This window comes from Dipodomys spectabilis, unplaced genomic scaffold, assembly GCF_019054845.1.
Source record: "Dipodomys spectabilis isolate Male_0828 unplaced genomic scaffold, ASM1905484v1 ptg000018l, whole genome shotgun sequence".
Classification (NCBI taxonomy): domain Eukaryota; kingdom Metazoa; phylum Chordata; class Mammalia; order Rodentia; family Heteromyidae; genus Dipodomys; species Dipodomys spectabilis.
The window spans coordinates 2,473,141-2,491,127 of record NW_024870695.1 but is presented as its reverse complement, the minus strand read 5'-3'; the positions used below and the strand labels follow the sequence as shown (position 1 = coordinate 2,491,127).

Below are 17,987 nucleotides of genomic sequence, written 5' to 3'. Positions count from 1 at the left end.
TCAGGGCCTGGGTGATGTCCCTGAGCTTTTTCACTCAAGGTTAGTGCTCTACCACTTTGTGTCATACCTCTACTTCAGGTTTTCTGGTGGTTTATTGGAGATAAGTCTCACAGACTTTCCTGCCTGGGCTGGCTTCAAACCATGATCCTCAAATCTCAGCCTCTTGAGTAGGATACAGGCATGATCCACCGGCACTCAGCTCATGGAAAGGAATTCTTTTTTTTTTTTTTTTGGGTCCAGTCGTGGGGCCTGAACTCTGGGCCTGGGCGCTGTCCCTCAGCTCTTCAGCTCAAGGCTAGTGCTCTACCACTCGAGCCACAGAGCCACTTTCGGCTTTTTTTCTTTTTGTTTATGTGGTGCTGAGGAATTGAACCCAGGGCCTCATGCATGCAAGGCAAGTGCTCTACCACCTTCCCAGCCCAGAAAGGAATTCTTTAGGAAATTCACATTGAGGTGAGGGGCTGGATAAAAGATCGTGTTCTTACGTTTTGTTTTGCCAATGCTGGGGCTTGAACTCTGGAGATCTTGCACTCTCCTGGTTTGCTTACTCATGATTGGAGCTTAACCACTTGAGCCATACTCTACTGTTTCCACAGCTGTCCCCTGAAGATAATGTGTTAGCCTTTGTGTCCTCTAGCCTCAGATTGCCCCTAAATATGAGGATGCTTTCAAAAAATGGAAGGGCTTCCACCAGGGCCTGTCTCTGTCACCCTTCCCTTCATGTTGTTGGTTCCCACAAGTAAGCACAGCAACAGGACCATTCCTCAAGCCACAGATTGGCAGACCATCAGCTTCACCAAGCTGCTTACAGACTACTATTTGCTTGGTCTTATTTCTAGAGAAGCAGCAAATTTTGCAGCTTACATTTAAAAAGGGGGAAAATAGTGACAACTGGGGCAGCCTGCAGTTGGCTTGTCTTCCATAGCTCCATCTAACCACTTTTTTTTTTTTTTGGGTCCGGTCGTGGGGCCTGAACTCTGGGCCTGGGCGCTGTCCCTCAGCTCTTCAGCTCAAGGCTAGTGCTCTACCACTCGAGCCACAGAACCACTTCCGGCTTTTTTTCTTTTTGTTTATGTGGTGCTGAGGAATCGAACCCAGGACCTCAGGCATGCAAGGCAAGCACTCTACCACTGAGCCACCTTCCCAGCCCATCCATCCAACCACTTTTATCACTATCCATCTGCCAGCTCCCTACTGATGGTTGAGGGTAAGGGGGCATGATCTGAGAGCAGGATATAGGCCTTGCTGGTACTCACACTGAGCTCAGAACAATCACCCCACCTTCACCCACTTCATCTGTCAAAATGCAGGTTAGGTATAAACTCCCTAGACTGTTCCAGCTGAGGAACATGTGATTTTACCATCAAGCTATTTGTGAGCTCCTCTAGCTGACCTGTCTGTCCACTAAACCTTGATAATTGCCAAAAGGATGAATGGGACAGCTGAATCTTCACCTCCACATGGTCCTCAGCAGCTGTATGCCCCATGAGATCCCCATGCCCAAAAGCCTTTCCTTGAAGACCTCTGAGCTCAACTGAGAACCACAGGCCCAACTCAGAAGACAGACAGCATAGAAGAGGCTAAACTCAGAGGGAATCTCTAGCTTTCTGTGGCAAAACACAATGTGCTTTGTAGTACAAGTTCACAGAACACCTGCCTCAGTATTGAGAAGTTAAGGATGGCAGAGTAGGTGCAGGAGGAGCCTCAAGTAGGCTCAGCATAGCTTTCATTGGTGCAAGAGCGAAAAAGTACTAGGTGCCTCTGTAGATATTCATGGAGTACCCAGAGAAGGGGCTAGAAAAGGCAAGCAGGTGAACTGTTCCACAGAGGGACTTCCTGGGAAAAGGTGATGGACTCAGATTCCTTCCTGTCTGGACCCAAGTCTTCATCATCTTTTGGTTAAGGAGATGTAGAGCAAGAGAACCATCGTTTATAGCTTCCTTTCCCCAGGTCCAGATTCTTATTCTAGTCTATACAAGTGCCAATGTTAGGCCTTGTCCGGGAGGCTTCCTCTTAATCCATTTTGGACAAAGTATCCTCTTGAAGCTGGACCCCTACCTCACAGGGACGTATGTTCTCCATCCCTGGACAAGGCTCACTGTCTCTCTGAGGCAGAAGAGAAAACTAATGGCTGCAATAAGGACTTAATGACATAAAGTCATGAAGTGAGACAGGAGTGATCACAGGGAGAAGGGACTGCCCAGGGACTTTGCCAGGGCACCTCTTCTACACTGCTGCATTCCCAAAGGTTGGTATACAGCCCTTGGGCCCAGTGTCCCAATTCTGACACATGCCCTCAATAAGTGGTAGATCTGTGTCACATCATCAATAGATTATAAAATATAACACATACAACACACTTGTACCCAGATAAATAAAATGGGAATGAGGGAACATATCAATCGAAATTCTAGTATATTCTTCTCAGGGGATTATCCATAGGCCCTACTTTGACATGAATACTACAAGGCTCAGTGTCATAAAACTGCTCACTGTCCCCAGAGGTCCTCTTCCCCTTCTGTGCAGTAATTGTTTGTGCTGGGCACTTGGCCACCAGTCAAGAGACCTTGCCTTACAGTTGGATGTGGTCATGTTCTCAATCTCACCATCCTAGAACAAAGCAAGGCTGACCACCTGTCTACCTTTCTGGGCCCCAGTTTCCTTATGTGTGAAATAAGGGTTCTATTTCCTTCCAAAAAGGATTTTAATGGTGTTAATAAATGGCAAAGATATAAACTAAGCTAAGAATTAAAGAAGTCAGTGCTTATTTAACACCTATGTATCAAAATCTCACATTTACAATTTATCCAGTTGTCTCTTCAGTAAGTTACCATGAGGGGCATTATTTGATCCTAAAGCAAATGCAAAGAAAAGAGCAAATAGGGTATGTCAAAGAAGAGAACTGCAGCTAACCTAATCTATTTACAGAGCTTCCAACAAGGTGGGAAGAAGCTCTCTGCTCCCAAATTAGATGATCTTATTCTTAGTTAATCCCAACACCGACTTTTCTTCCTTCCTTCCTTCCTTTTCTTTTTGGCCAGTCCTGAGGTTTGAACTCAGCCTGAGCACTGTCCCTGAGCTTCTTTTGCTCAAGGCTAGCACTCTTACCACTTGAGCCACAGTGACACTTCTGGCTTTTTCTGTTTATGTAGTACTGAGGAATTGAACCCAGGGCTTCATGCGTGCTAGACAAGCACTCTACCACTAAGCCACATTCCCAGCCCAGACTTTTCTTTTTTAATAACAGTTTTATTTCACATACCATACAATTTACCCATTTGCAGAGTACAATTCAGTGGTTTTTAGTCAGTTCATAAGAGTTGTACAACAACCAATTGTAGAACATTCTCATTGCTCCCCTACAAAACCTGAACCATTATCAATTACTTTCTGCTCACCCCCAGCTATTAATCTGTTTTCTGCCTCTGACAATTTACTTATTCTGCATACTTCAAATAAAAGGAACTAAACAGCACACAACTGTGTCCGACAGCTGTATGGTAGCACTATGCTCTTTGTAGGATGTGCCACATTTTATCCACTCTTCTACTGATGAACACCTAGGCTGCTTCCACTTTGAGAGTGTTGTAAATACTGCTGCTATGGACATTCACATGCAAATACTCATGGATACATGCTCTCATTGCTCTTGGGTGGGTATATTAGGAATGGAATTGCTGCATCACACAGGAACTGTATGTTTAATTCTTTGAGAAATTGGTATAAAAGTTCTAGAAGTGGCTGCAGTTGACATTCCTGCCAGGAATGTTAGGATCTGGTATTAACTTGTGAGTATGTGTGTGGGTAAGTGTATATGCCTGTAAGTGCATGCCCATACTGAGGCTTCAAATTATGACCTCACACTCACTTGGCTTTGTGTGTGTGCATGCCAGTCCTGGGTCTCAAACTCAAGGCCTTAGAAAGTAGCTAAGTTAGTAACTGAATCTACGCTCATGGTTTTGCAGCTAACCCCTTTCTTACTCTGCCACATCTCCTGTGCTCACAAAGCTGGAACAGATTCATTCAAAAGCAAGGACAAGTATCTAGGCTGTAACCCAAATTCAGGCAAAGGAAACATCTAGCTCTGATGCTGTCAGCAAGAGGCCAGCTCCAACCAGCTCCCTGCCCTAGTTCTACACCTCCGGAGGGGCCAGTTGGGCCTCCTAAGAGGCTGAGCTTCACCTAAATTGGCTTGTTCCAAAAAGAGATGGCTGTCTATAATCTATCTAAATAGTAGTATGTTGCAGTTACAGGCCCAGTCCCTGCCAGTCCTCTAGTCATTAGGAACCTTCAGTCTTTTTCAGATCCTTATACTTGCCTAGCGAGAACATAAGGCCTGTTACAAACTGAAGTTCACTTAAGCCAGAGAACAAGCAGGGAGGAAAAAGATACAGAGCCCTAAACAAAGAGGAGAAAGAGCCTACCCTTCCTACCAATCTCCGCTGCTTGCTCACAAGAATTGAGAATCCCTTAAGCACTATACCTGTCAGGGTTAGAGCACAAGGAATGTGGAAAGGCATGCTTCTAAGGGCCAGAGGAAAAGAGGAGGAAAGTAGGACAGAATCACATGGTTAGCATGATTAAGGAGTGGCCCTTTCCTGAAGGCAGAGGCTGTTATGGACCTATGAGGCTCAAGTGTGAGATGTCATGGGAACCATCCATGTCACCTCCTTACCCTCCTGTCTGCATTCAGATGGGAAAAAAAACAGAGACCCACAGAAACAAGGCTTTCCCAGGTGGCAAATAATCACTCCCTACATCTCAAGATCAGAAAGAGCTTGTCACACTAGTGAAGCCTAACCCTACTCACTGCTTGAGGATTCAGAACAACATTTTTTCAAATGCACCTGAGCAAGACCTACTAAGAACACCATATTCACACCATTGGTGGCTCATGCCTGTAATCCTAGCTACTCAGGAGGCTGAGATCTGAGGATCAAGGTTCAAAGCCAGCCCAGGCATGAAAGTCCATGTGACTGTTATCTTCAATTAACCACCAGAAAACTGGAAATGGCTCTGTGGCTCAAGTGGTAGAGTGCTCACCCTGAGCTGAAGAGCTAAGGGACTGGCACCCAGTTCAAGCTCCATGACCAACAACAACAAAAAAATAATACCATATTGATTTAGTGAAGAGCACATGAGCATACACACATATACAAGCGCATGCAATGAAAAATTACAACTCAATATTTTTACCACATGCAAAAGCAGCCACTTTAGGAATATGAAAAAGACTGCTTGCAAGCCTTGGTGACAAGCAGGCACCCAGCTTGTCTGCACAGTACCAGACAAGGAGGCTTAGCATACTCCAGGAAGGATAAGCATGTACCATCATTCAGTAGGAGCCACACTTGAGAAGCGTGCACCATCTCATGAGGCTTGCTGGCTAGGCAGGTCCCAAGTTGCAGGCGTTCCCTTATTCTGACCAGTCTCTGAGTGCAGATATGTCATTGTATTTGCACCAAGGTTCAGATGTATGAGCTGGAGCACAAAGTGATTCACTAATGTGGCATCTCTTTGTGTGGAACCCTTGACATTTTTACTCCCTGGTCTTAAGAACCAATGGGTATATTCAAAGTCATACCCAAGTTTACAGGGGAACTTACAGGCCATCAGACCTGGGCCATACTGGGGACTCACTCTGTCCTGTTCTTATACCTGTTCACACTGGTATAAGCACAAGAGATTGTTAGTTCCAATACACCCAGAGGAACACAGCCTCCCTCCTCTTCCTTGGCCAAGGCAAAGTTAACAGCATCTACAGGTTGAGTTGGACCACTTAAGCTGGCTCTTTGGGATGGATCTGAGTTCTTTAAATCAGGAAAGCAACTGCTAAGGAGGTCTCAAGTTCCACAGACACAGGCATCCCCGAACCTCACAAACTGTGAGGAATAATACATCAGCTGTGTTCTCAGAGGTTAGCACTTGGTCACAGAAAATCCCCCAGCACCTTCTGCTAAGGCTAAACTTCCCTAGAGTATGATTCTTCCCTAGAGTGTGATTCTAATGTATTATGAGAACCCAGAATGAGGGTGGCGGTGTGATTCCAAGTGATACCTAATATAGAATGGGCACTGGACTTTCTGCTCAAATCCTTCCTCTCATGAGCAGCATCCTCTCTAAACAAGTGTCTCCAGAGCCCAAGTCCTCTGAGGAAGTTGGAAAGGGGGGCCACAAGCCCACCCAGACCCAGAGGGAACAGTTTCTCCCTAGTCTCTGCGGCAGAATCCTGGAAGCATCAGGCAAACCACAGCCAGGTCCTATGAAGAAGCAGGTGCCAGCAGGCAGAACCCCATCTTCCTTCCTAGTTGCACCTGTAGCTCCTTGAGTTCTCCATGATTCCATGAATTACAGGGTAGTGACTACCACTGATAGATGCTAAGATCCATGACTGACAGTGTACAACAAGCTGGGTGCCTGCTTGTCACCAAGGCTTACAAGCAGTGTTTTCATTCTCTGAAGCAGGCTATTGTGAATGAAACAAACAAACATACACTGCATATGGTAATTTTCTTTTTTCTTTATTTTTTTTGCATGTGGTAATTTTCTACTGCACATGTGTGTCCATTTCTGTAGTGTACTCATTGCTAAGTGAATGTGGTATCCTCTATGGGTCTTGGTGAGATGCGTTTGGGGAAAAAAATTGCTGTCCTGAGACCTTAAGTAGTAGATGGGGTCAGGTTTCACTCTCCACAACAGCCCGTCCCCCTGTGGTCTCCTTACAAAGCAGAGCAGCCTCAGACTCCATACTCATCCGCACCATCAGGTCCTAGGCCAGGTCCCTCATCACACAATTTTTACCCTCAGGGAGGTCCACATAAAACCTATAAGCTGCTAAGTTGCACAAGGACACCTGAACAGAACTGAACTGCTGGGCTACAGGTACAGCATAGGCAGGAGACACACTTGCCATGGCTCCAACCTCAGGCCTAGAGGGAGACCTGATGCTACAGACCATACTACTCCCAGTTACTGCCTCTCCAGAAGGAAAGAAGCACCTATCTATCCTTGGAGCCAAATCCTAGCTCTATAATCTCACAAATTATAAGCCTCAGTTTCCACAAGTATAAAATATGGGTATAAGTAGCCATCATTTTAACAGTAAAATGGGCATAGCTATTGTAGCAATGTTCTTCTTTCTCTAACTTAAAAAGCTATGAAATTATCACTATGATCCAGTACTGTAGCTTGGATTTGTAATGTCCTCCAAGGGACCATGCACTAAAAGCTTGGTTTCCAATTGATGCTTTTGAGAGATGGCTCAACTATTAGGAGGCTGGACTTGGTAGAAAGGAGACAAGTTACTGAAAGTGTGCCCATGAAGGGGATATTTAGACCCTAATCCTTCTTTTACTCTGCTTCCTGGCCACCATGAGGTGAACAGCTTCAACTGCATGATTATACCATAACATTCTATTTTGCCACAAGCCCAAATGCCACAGTGAAAACTGACTATGGATATATCTCTGAAAACATGAACCAAAATTAACCTTTCCTGTTTAAATCCATTGTCTCATGATGTGGTAGTAGAGAGTTGGCTAACACACCTAGTATACTATATACTACAAAAGAACTGAAAAACAAGCATTCTAACAAATGAAAAACAAGTGTTCTAACAAAAAATACATAAGTGTTTATAGTATCATTGCTCATAATGATGAAAACTAAAGATGAAAACTACCCATCAATGATGGACAGAGTATTATCCAACCATAAAATACTGACATGCTTAAACATGAGTGAAGCTAGGAAACATGATGTTGAAGGGGGGAAAAATCAAGTCACAAAGGGACAGATATTATGTAACTATACTTTGGTAAAATATTGAGTATAGGGAAATACAGAGGCAGAAAGCAGATCAGTGGTTGCCAGTGTTAAGGGGGAGACTGGGGAAGGAGTAAATGTGGATAGGATTTTGGTTGTAGGTGACAAGGGGTTTGGGAATGAGAGAAGTAATGTTGCATAATACTATGAACACACCAAAATGTCATTTTATAATAACTAAAATAATTAACTTTTTGATGACTTTTATGTCTGAAATTTGCCACACACAAAAAGAATCGACACCTATAGAGTTTCCAAGGGATGCTGTTCATCTGAGGTGAAGCTCAGCTGGCACTACATGTTGTCCCACCTGCTCCTTGGTACCCACCCATATGCACTAGAGGGCCTAAGGGTAGCATCCAGATGCGCCTCCTAACAACTCCTATTGGAGGAAGAAGGAATGAGTCTTACCACAGTCTTCCTGGATCAGAAAGGCAGGGCCTGAGTGAAGGAGCTCCAGGCACAGTGACCACTTTCTGCCCCACTCAGAGGGGAGGGAAACACAGTATCTCCATGTAGATCCTAGTGGCCAGTTGCTTACACTAAATTGACTGAGTTTCTAAAGTGACAGGTCATGTCTGAGAGTGTGGCTCAAGTCGTACAGGGCTTGTCTATTAAGTACAAGGCCCTCCTAAGTTCAAAGCCCAATGCTGCCCTCCCATCCTACCCCCACCCCCCAAAAAAAAAAAAGAGAAAAAGAAAATGATAGGCCTGATTCAGGGGTCTATCCAGAACTAGGCAAGCAATCCATACATTGTTGATGTGCCTGGAGGCTCTTCACCTGGCCATGAACAGAGCCAGAACCTAGTTTCTCAGGCTATGCCAAGGAGGGATCTTCTGTGGAGTCCTAGGCTGATGGCACTGGATTCTGTGTCTTTTCCCCAGCTGCTCTCCCCACTGTCTTCTGGTACACACCAGCCACCTTTGATTGCTGTAGCCCCTTGCTCTACTGCTTTACTGCCAACTGATCCAAATGGGTAGGTTGTGGGAGGCCTCAGAGAATCATGGGAGAGGTTTTGTGGAAGGCTTAGCTGAAAGAGTCTGTGCTCATCCTATCTCCAGTGTCTCTAAACTACTTGTCTGAGACTTTCACCTTACCTCAAAAGCCCTGCTTGCAGGCCTAAAGGACCCAGAGCCACTAGCTTTAAAGCTCAATTTCTTCAAAGCTAGCCCCTGCCAGAAATGCTCGCTGGTGTCCCTCACCTCCTACTAGGCCACCCTGTATACTATGAAGTGTGGTCCTGTGAAAGACCCCTGGCTCATGTGCATGTTGCCCACTTGCTCTCTATACTAGACTGGGAGGTGCTGGACAAGGTAAATTGTATTCAGTTCCACACATCTCCTAAAATGATCTTCACTAAATATTTTTAGTGATACTTAGAAAAAACCAAATCCTCTGGATTACATTACAGGTTTATGATAGTATTATATATACATATATGTATACATAATACATGTTTCATATGCAAATACATTTCTTTATAAAATAGGAAGATCCATCTTCATTCAAACACCATGTTCTCAGGGCTGACAGGCTAATATGCAAAGAATAGGCAGAAATGGGTTCCACTCCTTGCAGAGCATGAGAGAAAGGCTGTCTGGGAGGACATACATGCCAGGAGGGACTCCACATGCAGGGCAGGGCCTATAGCTTCCTTCCCCACCTCAGTACCTGGCTATCAAAGCCATGGGTCTGGTTGAGAGCCATTACTCCTAGCCAGGGTTCCATGGCAGCTAGCAGATAACCACAGGAAAGGCAGGTGGTGGCATGGTGATGCTGCCTCACTCCATTGATATGAAGCATGTAGACAGGTGGGCTACCAGAAGCAGAACACAGTGTTGCCAGGGGCTGTGCAGACGATTTGGGATGATAGTCAAGGATATAGGGCTTCTCCTAGGGTCATGGAAAAAAGTGGTGAGACTGTAGTTTGCAACCCCGTGATTGTCCTAATGGACAATAACTTCAGTGTGAAGGGGTCCCTGCTGAGGACAAGAGTGGCTGAGTAGCTGTTCCTACCCCTCTGAGGTTCCACTTTTAAGCTTTGTTCTGGCCTCAGCCAGAGACAGTATGATCTTTCTGAGGCATTCAAGGCTCCCATGGATTTGCAGAAAGGGACTTCTAAGACATGGAATATCTGCTAATCCCAACAGTAACAGTGATGACGGGGTGCACTATGGCCTCAGTCTTACCCCCAGCCGCAGTAGGTTGTTTGGGCCTGTGGCTGCACACACTGAAGTGGTCTGGAGGACTCTATGAGGTACTATAGAGATGATCTATTCAGGGCTTCTGTAAACAGAGGGTGGGAATGGCACATCCTTAGACCAGCTAAACCTATTTTTATAAAGGAGAAAAGAACACAATGGCCCTTTTCACTTGCTGCCAAGACCAGGAAGTTCCTTCTCACACCTGTTATGTCAGCCCTGCCTGCTGGCTAGGACTGCTAAGCCCCACAAGTAGCCAAAAGCCTCTGGAGCTTCCTTGGGAAGCCCTCATCAACCAGTCAAGGCCTATCCTCCTAAAGTTGGGTCCAAAGCAAGAATTTTTACAGATATTAACACATTATGTTCACCAAAGCTTTATTTACAATAAGCCAAGAAGTAGAAGCACTTTACTGTCCACTAATGGATAAATAAAATGTGGAACATACATACTCTGGAATTGTATTTAGCCATAAAAGGAGTGGAATATAATATGGATGAACCTCGAGTGTCAGCTAGTCACAATAGGACATGCATTGTATAATTCCATTTTCATGAAGGGTCTAGAAGTACTCAGCTTCAAAGAAATGCAAAGTAGAATGGTGGCTGTGGGGGGAGATGGGAAATTAATGTTTAATGAGTACAGTGTTTTCAATTTAGGAAAGTGAAAAATATAAGATGGACTACTTGTTTGGAGTCCTTGCAGATGGAGCCTGGAGACTGTCCAACTCTGAATCCACTTCCGATGGACTTGACAAAGTCTCCCCAGTGGTACAGAACTGAACCCAAAGTTGGGCATGACCCCACCTCATATCTCCTATGGCCACCCTCAGCTCCAGGCAGAGGCAGCAGCAGACATAATACCCTGCCAGAGGCTCTAGCCCTCTGACCCAGTCAAGACTGAACAGGTCAGAACTTGGCCTTTTCTTTCTCAGCTCAGCTCTGAAGGTGGTTTGTCTCCTTCCTAATAGCAAGAGACACTCAACCTCCTTTGGCTATACAAACAACTCTAGTCACAGTCTTCAGAAGCTGGCCATGAGGATCTGGTATATTTAAGGAGTGACCACTTGTCTGGCATCTGGACCTAGAGCTGGTGGCCCAACCCCATATCATGACCTCCACAGGATCCACTAGATCCCAGGCCAGAAGCTAGACTCCACAGCAAGTAGTAAGCATGGCACCCAACTCAGATTTTACAGTGTAGAGGGAGAGACACAGAGGGTGTACATAGCCATCACTGCATGAGGAGGTAAGTGTTAAGACAACAGCCCTAGGCTGTGGGAGGCCTAGGGCAAGGAGGTGAGGCCTGGAGAAATCAAGAATCTTTTTTTTTGGGTCCGGTCGTGGGTCCTGAACCCTGGGCCTGGGCGCTGTCCCTCAGCTCTTCAGCTCAAGGCTAGCGCTCTACCACTTGAGCCACAGCGCCACTTCCGGCTTTTTTTTCTTTTTGCTTATGTGGTGCTGGGGAATCGAACCCAGGGCTTCATGCATGCAAGGCAAGCACTCTACCACTGAGCCACCTTCCTAGCCCGAAATCAAGAATCCTTAGGCTGCTGGTAGCTTGAGGCTTAGACTTGCCCTATGAAGTCTCAGAAAGAATTAGGTTCCAAAAGAAGGTAAGCAGAGGGAAAAGGGTCTTTCAACAAATGTATATTCTGTCCCAACTGTGAGGCAGCATCATCTTCACTGTACACACATGGAAACTGCTGGGAGAGTAAAGTACCAGGACAAAGCTGACTCAGGTACTAGACATTGGAAACACAACTATAAACTGAATTAACAGAAGCCCTGACCTCCTCAGCTGACCTTCCAATTCTATAGTTAATACACGAAAACAAGGTAAACAGGCTGTGACAGTTGTGAGAAGCCATGATGAGTGGAGCGGAAGTCAGAGGGCATGGGCTCATGGGAAAAGCCTCTATGGCAGGTAGGAAAGTTGTCAGGAGGGAAGCAGTGGTGCCGAGGAAGAGCAACCAGTCTCAGTGAGAGTCCTGCCTGAGCTCAAGGACACAGGAAGGCAGGGGGACAGCCTGCATAAAGCAGCCAGAAACTATTGGCTTCCAAGCAACATAGAAACACCAGCTGAAGGCTCATTCATCCTTACATCTATGTTGCCTTGGTATGGTTCTCTGAATCTAAAAAACACATGGTTCTAAGGTGGATACCAGTAACACATCCATAATCTTAGCTACTCAAGAAGCTAAAAACTGAGAATTCAAAGCCAGCCTGGGTAGGAAAGACTGTGACTCTTATCTCCAATTAACCATCAAAAAGCTGGAAGCAGAGCTATGGGTTAAGTGGTAGAGCACTAGCCTAGAGTAGAAAAGGCTGAGGGACAGTCCCCAGGTCCTGAATTCAAACCCCAATGCTGTCACACATATATACACACTCACACATACACACACTGTTCTGAGAAGGATGTCAGTTTAAGTGCCTACTGGCATGCATATACACACACTTTCCCAAGCTATCACTAGCCCCTCCCACTAGAGAGGCAGAAAAGAGGTTTCTGGATGAACATGTGGTTCCTTGGGGTACCAGAAGGGAGGGAGGTAGTTTCCATTCAGGTCTGATTCCTGACCTCCTGGCTTCTCTCCCATGAGCTGGGCCTTGAGTTGGCCCTACACACCTGCCAGGCCTTCCTGGCCAGGATTCGGGGGCTTGCCCATCCTTTAAAAGCAGACTCTCTTTGCAGAACAGTATTTCAGAATCTCTATGATAAGTCTTTGTTTTTGCTTTTTAAGTAAGATTTTTTATTTCAGAATAGATTTAGATACATAGAGAAGTTATGGAAACAATAAGAGTTCCCATGTACTCCTCCCAACACAGACCTAGTGTAGTAAATGAAGTCCATACTAAGTCAGCAAAACTGTGTTCAGGTCTCCTGGGTTTTTTCCTGATGTCCTTCTTTGTTCCAAGACTATACCACATTTACCCCCTTAGGCTACTCCTGTCTGTGACTGTTTTCTCAGATTTTCCTTATTTTTGATGACCCTGACAGTTTGAGGAGTGCTTGTCAGACATTTTATAGGCTAGCCCTCAATCTGGATGTGTCTGATGTTTTCCATGACTAGATTGTGGCTATGGGTTTTGGGGAAAAAGACCCCAGAGGTAAAGTGACTTTTCTCATTCTATCATATCAGGGTTCAAACTCCACTGTTGGTGTTGACTTGGTTTCTATACCATGGAGTTGCCCTACCTGCTTCTATGCGTAGCCCAAGTTCCATCTCCATTACTGCATGAATTATTTGGAATTCTTTTACACAGGAGACTGTCTTTTCTCTCTCATTTATATATTCACTCACATCTGCACTTACATATGTGGATATTTTATACTTTATACTATGTATTATAACCCAAACCTATTTATTTTGTTACTTATATCATTCCAGCTTTAGCCACTGGAGCTTTTCCAGTGGCTCCTGTCTTTCTGACCCACTCCTGAAAATACACCATGTGTGATCGTCGAAGCACTTCCTCCCTCTTCAGGACAAGTTAGGAACATCTAGCACATTTCCTGCCCTAGTCCTACATCAGTTACCTCCCCCAAGCAGCCAAAGTTCCTTTCCTGGAGTGGCATCAGAAACAAAGATCTGGGTGGTGGCTATACTCACTACTCCCAAAAGGTTATGGTCTCTAGGCCTTTTTGCTGACCAATAAGAAAACACAGCTGTATTACAGCTCAGGTATATCATCTATCTATAGCATACGCTCTCTCTACCCACCCCTTCTCTCTATATATAATGTGTGTGTGTATGTGTATACAAACATATCCTTATATGTCCACTGACATCCAAAGTCAGCTAAACACATTGAGGCCAATTTTATACATCCAATATCACATGAATCTAGTCTCCTTATTTACTGTTCCCTCCCATTCCAACAATGCCTCCCACTTTATACTACCCATTTACTTAGCTTTTCAATTCCATTTCCCATGCTCACATGAGAAAGAATCACACCCCTGGGGTATAGTGCTTATGCATAGCTCATCTTCCTGAAAAAGCAGATGCTGTTCATTTTCAAAGCACACCCTTCCATTTCCACTACTCCCTGAAATATCTCCTGTTGAACTACTGAAGAACCTGCCACTGACCCTGTATACCTATGAGCTCAGCAATAGATGGAATATTGTTCATCAAACATGTTATCTCCTTGGCATGAGTTTCTGAGACCTTTCTATGGCACATTTGGATGAAGGAAGTGAAGTACTAGTTAAGATTTCTGTCACTCTGATAGAAACACCTGAGAAAATCAACATGAAGGTGGAAAGATCTATTTGGCTCATGGCTTCAGTCTATTGTCAGCTAGCTCCATTACTCTGGGCTTGAGGTAAGGCAGATTATCATGGGGGCAAGAGTACACAGTAGATGAAGCTGCTCACTTCACAACAGCAAGAAGAAAAGGGCAAGGAGAAGGAGCCAGTGAACTAATAAAGTCTTCAGGGGCACACCCTTGGTCAATTGCACTTCCTATAACTCACAATAGGCCATCAAATTATGAAGCCATCAATGGACCGATGAGATCAGAGACCTCATGATCCAATCAATCACTTGCATCCTAGGAAACTAAGCTAGCAACCAAGCATTGAGCACTATGGACTTTGAAAATCTTTTTTTTTTTTTTTTGGGTCAGTCATGGGGCTTGAACTCTGGGCTTGGGCACTGTCCCTGGGCTCTTCAGCAGAAGGCAAGCACTCTATCACTTGACCCACGCCATCACTTCCCATTTTCTAATGGTTTATTGGAGATAAGAGTCTCACAGACTTTCCTGCCTGGTCTGGCTTTGAACCATGACCCTCAGATCTCAGCCTCCTGAGTAGCTAGGATTACAGGCTTGAGCCACCAGTGCCTGGCTTGCTTTGAAAATCTTAAGACACATGGGGCTGGGAAGGTGGCTCAGCGGTAGAGCGCTTGCCTTGCATGCATGAGGCCCTGGGATCAATTCCTCAGCACCACATAAGCAAAAAGAAAAAAGCCGGAAGTGGCACTGTGGCTCAAGTGGTAGAGCGCTAGCCTTGAGCGGAAGAGCTAAGGGACAGTGCGCAGGCCCAGAGTTCAGGCCCCACGACCAGACCCAAAAAAAATAAAATAAAATAAAATAAAAAAAAAGAAAGAAGCCGGGCGCTGGTGGCTCACACCTGTAATCCTAGCTACTCAGGAGGCTGAGATCTGAGGATCGCGTTCAAAGCCAGCCCAGGCAGGAAAGACCGTGAGACTCCTATCTCCAATAAACCACCAGAAAACCGGAAGTGGCGCTGTAGCTCAAGTGGTAGAGCGCTCGCCTTGAGCTGAAGAGCTGAGGGTCAGCGCCCAGGCCCAGAGTTCAAGCCCCACAACCGACAAAAAAAAAGAAAGAGAAAATCTTAAGACACAAACTATAACAAGAGGAAACAGAGAAGGTCAGGAGATTCTTGGCAGCCAATGTGAGCAGTCTCAGAAGTCTGTGAGGGAGCAGAAGGGAGGAAATCTACTCTGGAGAGAAGCAGAGATGAGAGCCAGTGGGTAGAGTGCTGCTGCTGAGCCTGGGCCTTGGGTGGAATTTCTGGGTCCTGGTCACCTGGCTTCAGGTTCCTCCCTCCCCTCTCCCATGTAAGGGAGAGAACACTGCCCCCCCCCCTCCATATGACATGGTTAAACTGCTTTTCTTCTTTTTTCCTCCTCCTCCCCCTCCTTCTTTTTCTTTTTCCCAGTCCTGTGGCTTGAACTCAGGGCCTGGGGACTGTCCCTGAGCTTCTTTTGCTCAAAGCTAGCACTCTACCATTTGAGCCACAGTGCCACTTCCGGCATTTTTTCCCCCTGCTTATGTGGTGCTAAGGAATCAAACCCAGGACCACCTTCCCAGCCCCAACCTTTTCTGTTTATGATACTGAGGAATCGAACCCAGGGCTTCATGCATGCTAGGCAAGCACTCTATCACTAAGCCACATTCTACTTTTCTGCCCAAAGGCCTTCCATGTAACCTAGAGAAAGCAAATGTGCCAGGAGCTGGTGGTTCATGTGTAATCCTAGCTACTCAGGAGGCTGAGATCTGAGGATTGTGGATCAAAGCCAGCCTGGGCAGGAAAGTCCATGAAATTCTTATCTCCAATAAACTACTCAGAAAAAGCTGGAAGTGAAGCTGTGGCTCAGGTGGTAGAGCGCTAGCCTTGAGCACAGAGAGGCTCAGGGACAGAGCCTAGGCCCTGAGTTCAAGTCCCAGGACCAGCACACACACACAAAAAAAGTTGCTATTTGTTAGACTAAGCAACACTGTAGTAGCTATGGAGGCCTACATCCATTTAGTTACATGCTCAGCACCTTCCTACTTACCCTAAGTACTGAAGTCTGTTGGAGGATCACCTTCAAGATTAGTCTTAAACTGGACCTGAATAAAGGCACTCAATTTTTGCTGAATAATGGAATCACCTCAGAAGAATTAAAAATAAGAAGTTCCAAGTCCTAAGGCTCTGACCTAAATATCCTGAGGTGGAGCTGGAGTTTTTAAAAGTTTACCAGTATTTCTCATATCCAGCAGTAGCTGGGAGGCACTGCCTCAAAGAGATCACCCTCTCTGCTCGCTTCCACAACAGGCCTTGTTCCCAAACTGTCTTCCCAAACTAGTCAACCAGCTGTACGAAGTCACTTACAGCTCTCCACAAGGCCCAAGAGGACCTGATGAAAGCTAGAATGGAAGGAGAGTGGAGATCGAACACAGCTGTGAAGAGCTAATGTGCTAATGTATACAGTGGAGAAAAGATTTCACAAGGGACTTGAGCCAGCACTCCAAAAACAAAATGAAACTAACCTGGGGAATGAAGCTAACCTGGGGAATACAGAAAGGGGAAGCTATGAAGAACTACACACATAGAAAAGGTAGAGGCTATACCAATCAGCCACATACACAGGGTAATAACCCCTTTTGAGATACTGAGCTGTGGGACTCCATGCAAGCATCTGACTGAATGTCATCATTTTGAGACTTGCTACTGGGCAGGTACAACCCATGGCTCTCACACTTACTCTTTCCTGCCAACCACTTATACACTGGGCCTCAGCATCATTGGGCCTAACTCATCACAGGCTTGGCTGGACCCATACAAGATGAAAGCTGAAAGGACTTCTATCACCTTTTGGGGGGAAAACTCAATTATCTTCTCCCCCCAAATTTCAAACCAGCTAGAGAGAAGAACTCAAGACTGAGCTCACAATGCATCAGAAATAGCCTTTTAGGTTGATCCAGGTCTCAGACAAAAGGAAGCAGAGAAGGATGAGGAGAGTCAAGCATTGGTGGCTCATGCCTGTAATCCTAGCTACTCAGGAGGCTGTGATCTAAGGATCACAGTTAGTGAGACTGTGAAATGTCCAATAATCTCCAATTAACAACCAAAAATAGCCTCGAAGTAGAGGTGTAACTCAGGTGATAAAAGCACTAGCCTTGAACACAAAAGCTCAGGGACAGTGCCTGCCCATGCCCTAAAGTTCAAGCCCCAGGATCAACAATACAAAAGGACAGACCTGCAGCAGGGGACCCATGAGAAAGGTCAAGGGCTGGGCACCTGAATGTAAGACCAGGCCATGCCTTCTGGTCCTTCAGAGATACCACAGACCAGGAAAGCCTATTTTGGCTCAGGCAACAGCCTGGGCTTGTAGGGAAGACATTCCTATCTGCAAGGGCCATTCTGAATAGCTACTATACCATTCTTGGGGGCAGCACAGTCCTTCCCAGGGGGACAGCCTGTTTCAAGACTATCCCTGACAGCTAGGAATGAGGACCTAGAAAATAAGCCACCTCCAACATGGTGGCAACAGACCACCAGGATTCTTAGGAGACTGCTGGCCAAAGAGTGGTGACTGCCACTAGGGGAGCAGTATGCGGGGTACAGTGAAGTTAGGACCCTGCATCATCCCAGGTCTCCTCAGGGTTACCACCAGAGGGTGATGAAAGTGTGCCAGAGGCAGCAGGCAGCTCCCTGACATTGGAGC

General features: G+C 45.7%; 1 protein-coding gene across 3 annotated transcripts in view; it reads right to left on the bottom strand.

Annotated features, from left to right (window-relative positions):
* The window catches only part of LOC122103295 (myosin phosphatase Rho interacting protein), a 144,621-nt gene that overhangs the window by 61,448 nt on the left and 65,186 nt on the right, over nt 1-17,987 (bottom strand). The gene's annotated exons all lie outside the window — the stretch shown is intronic.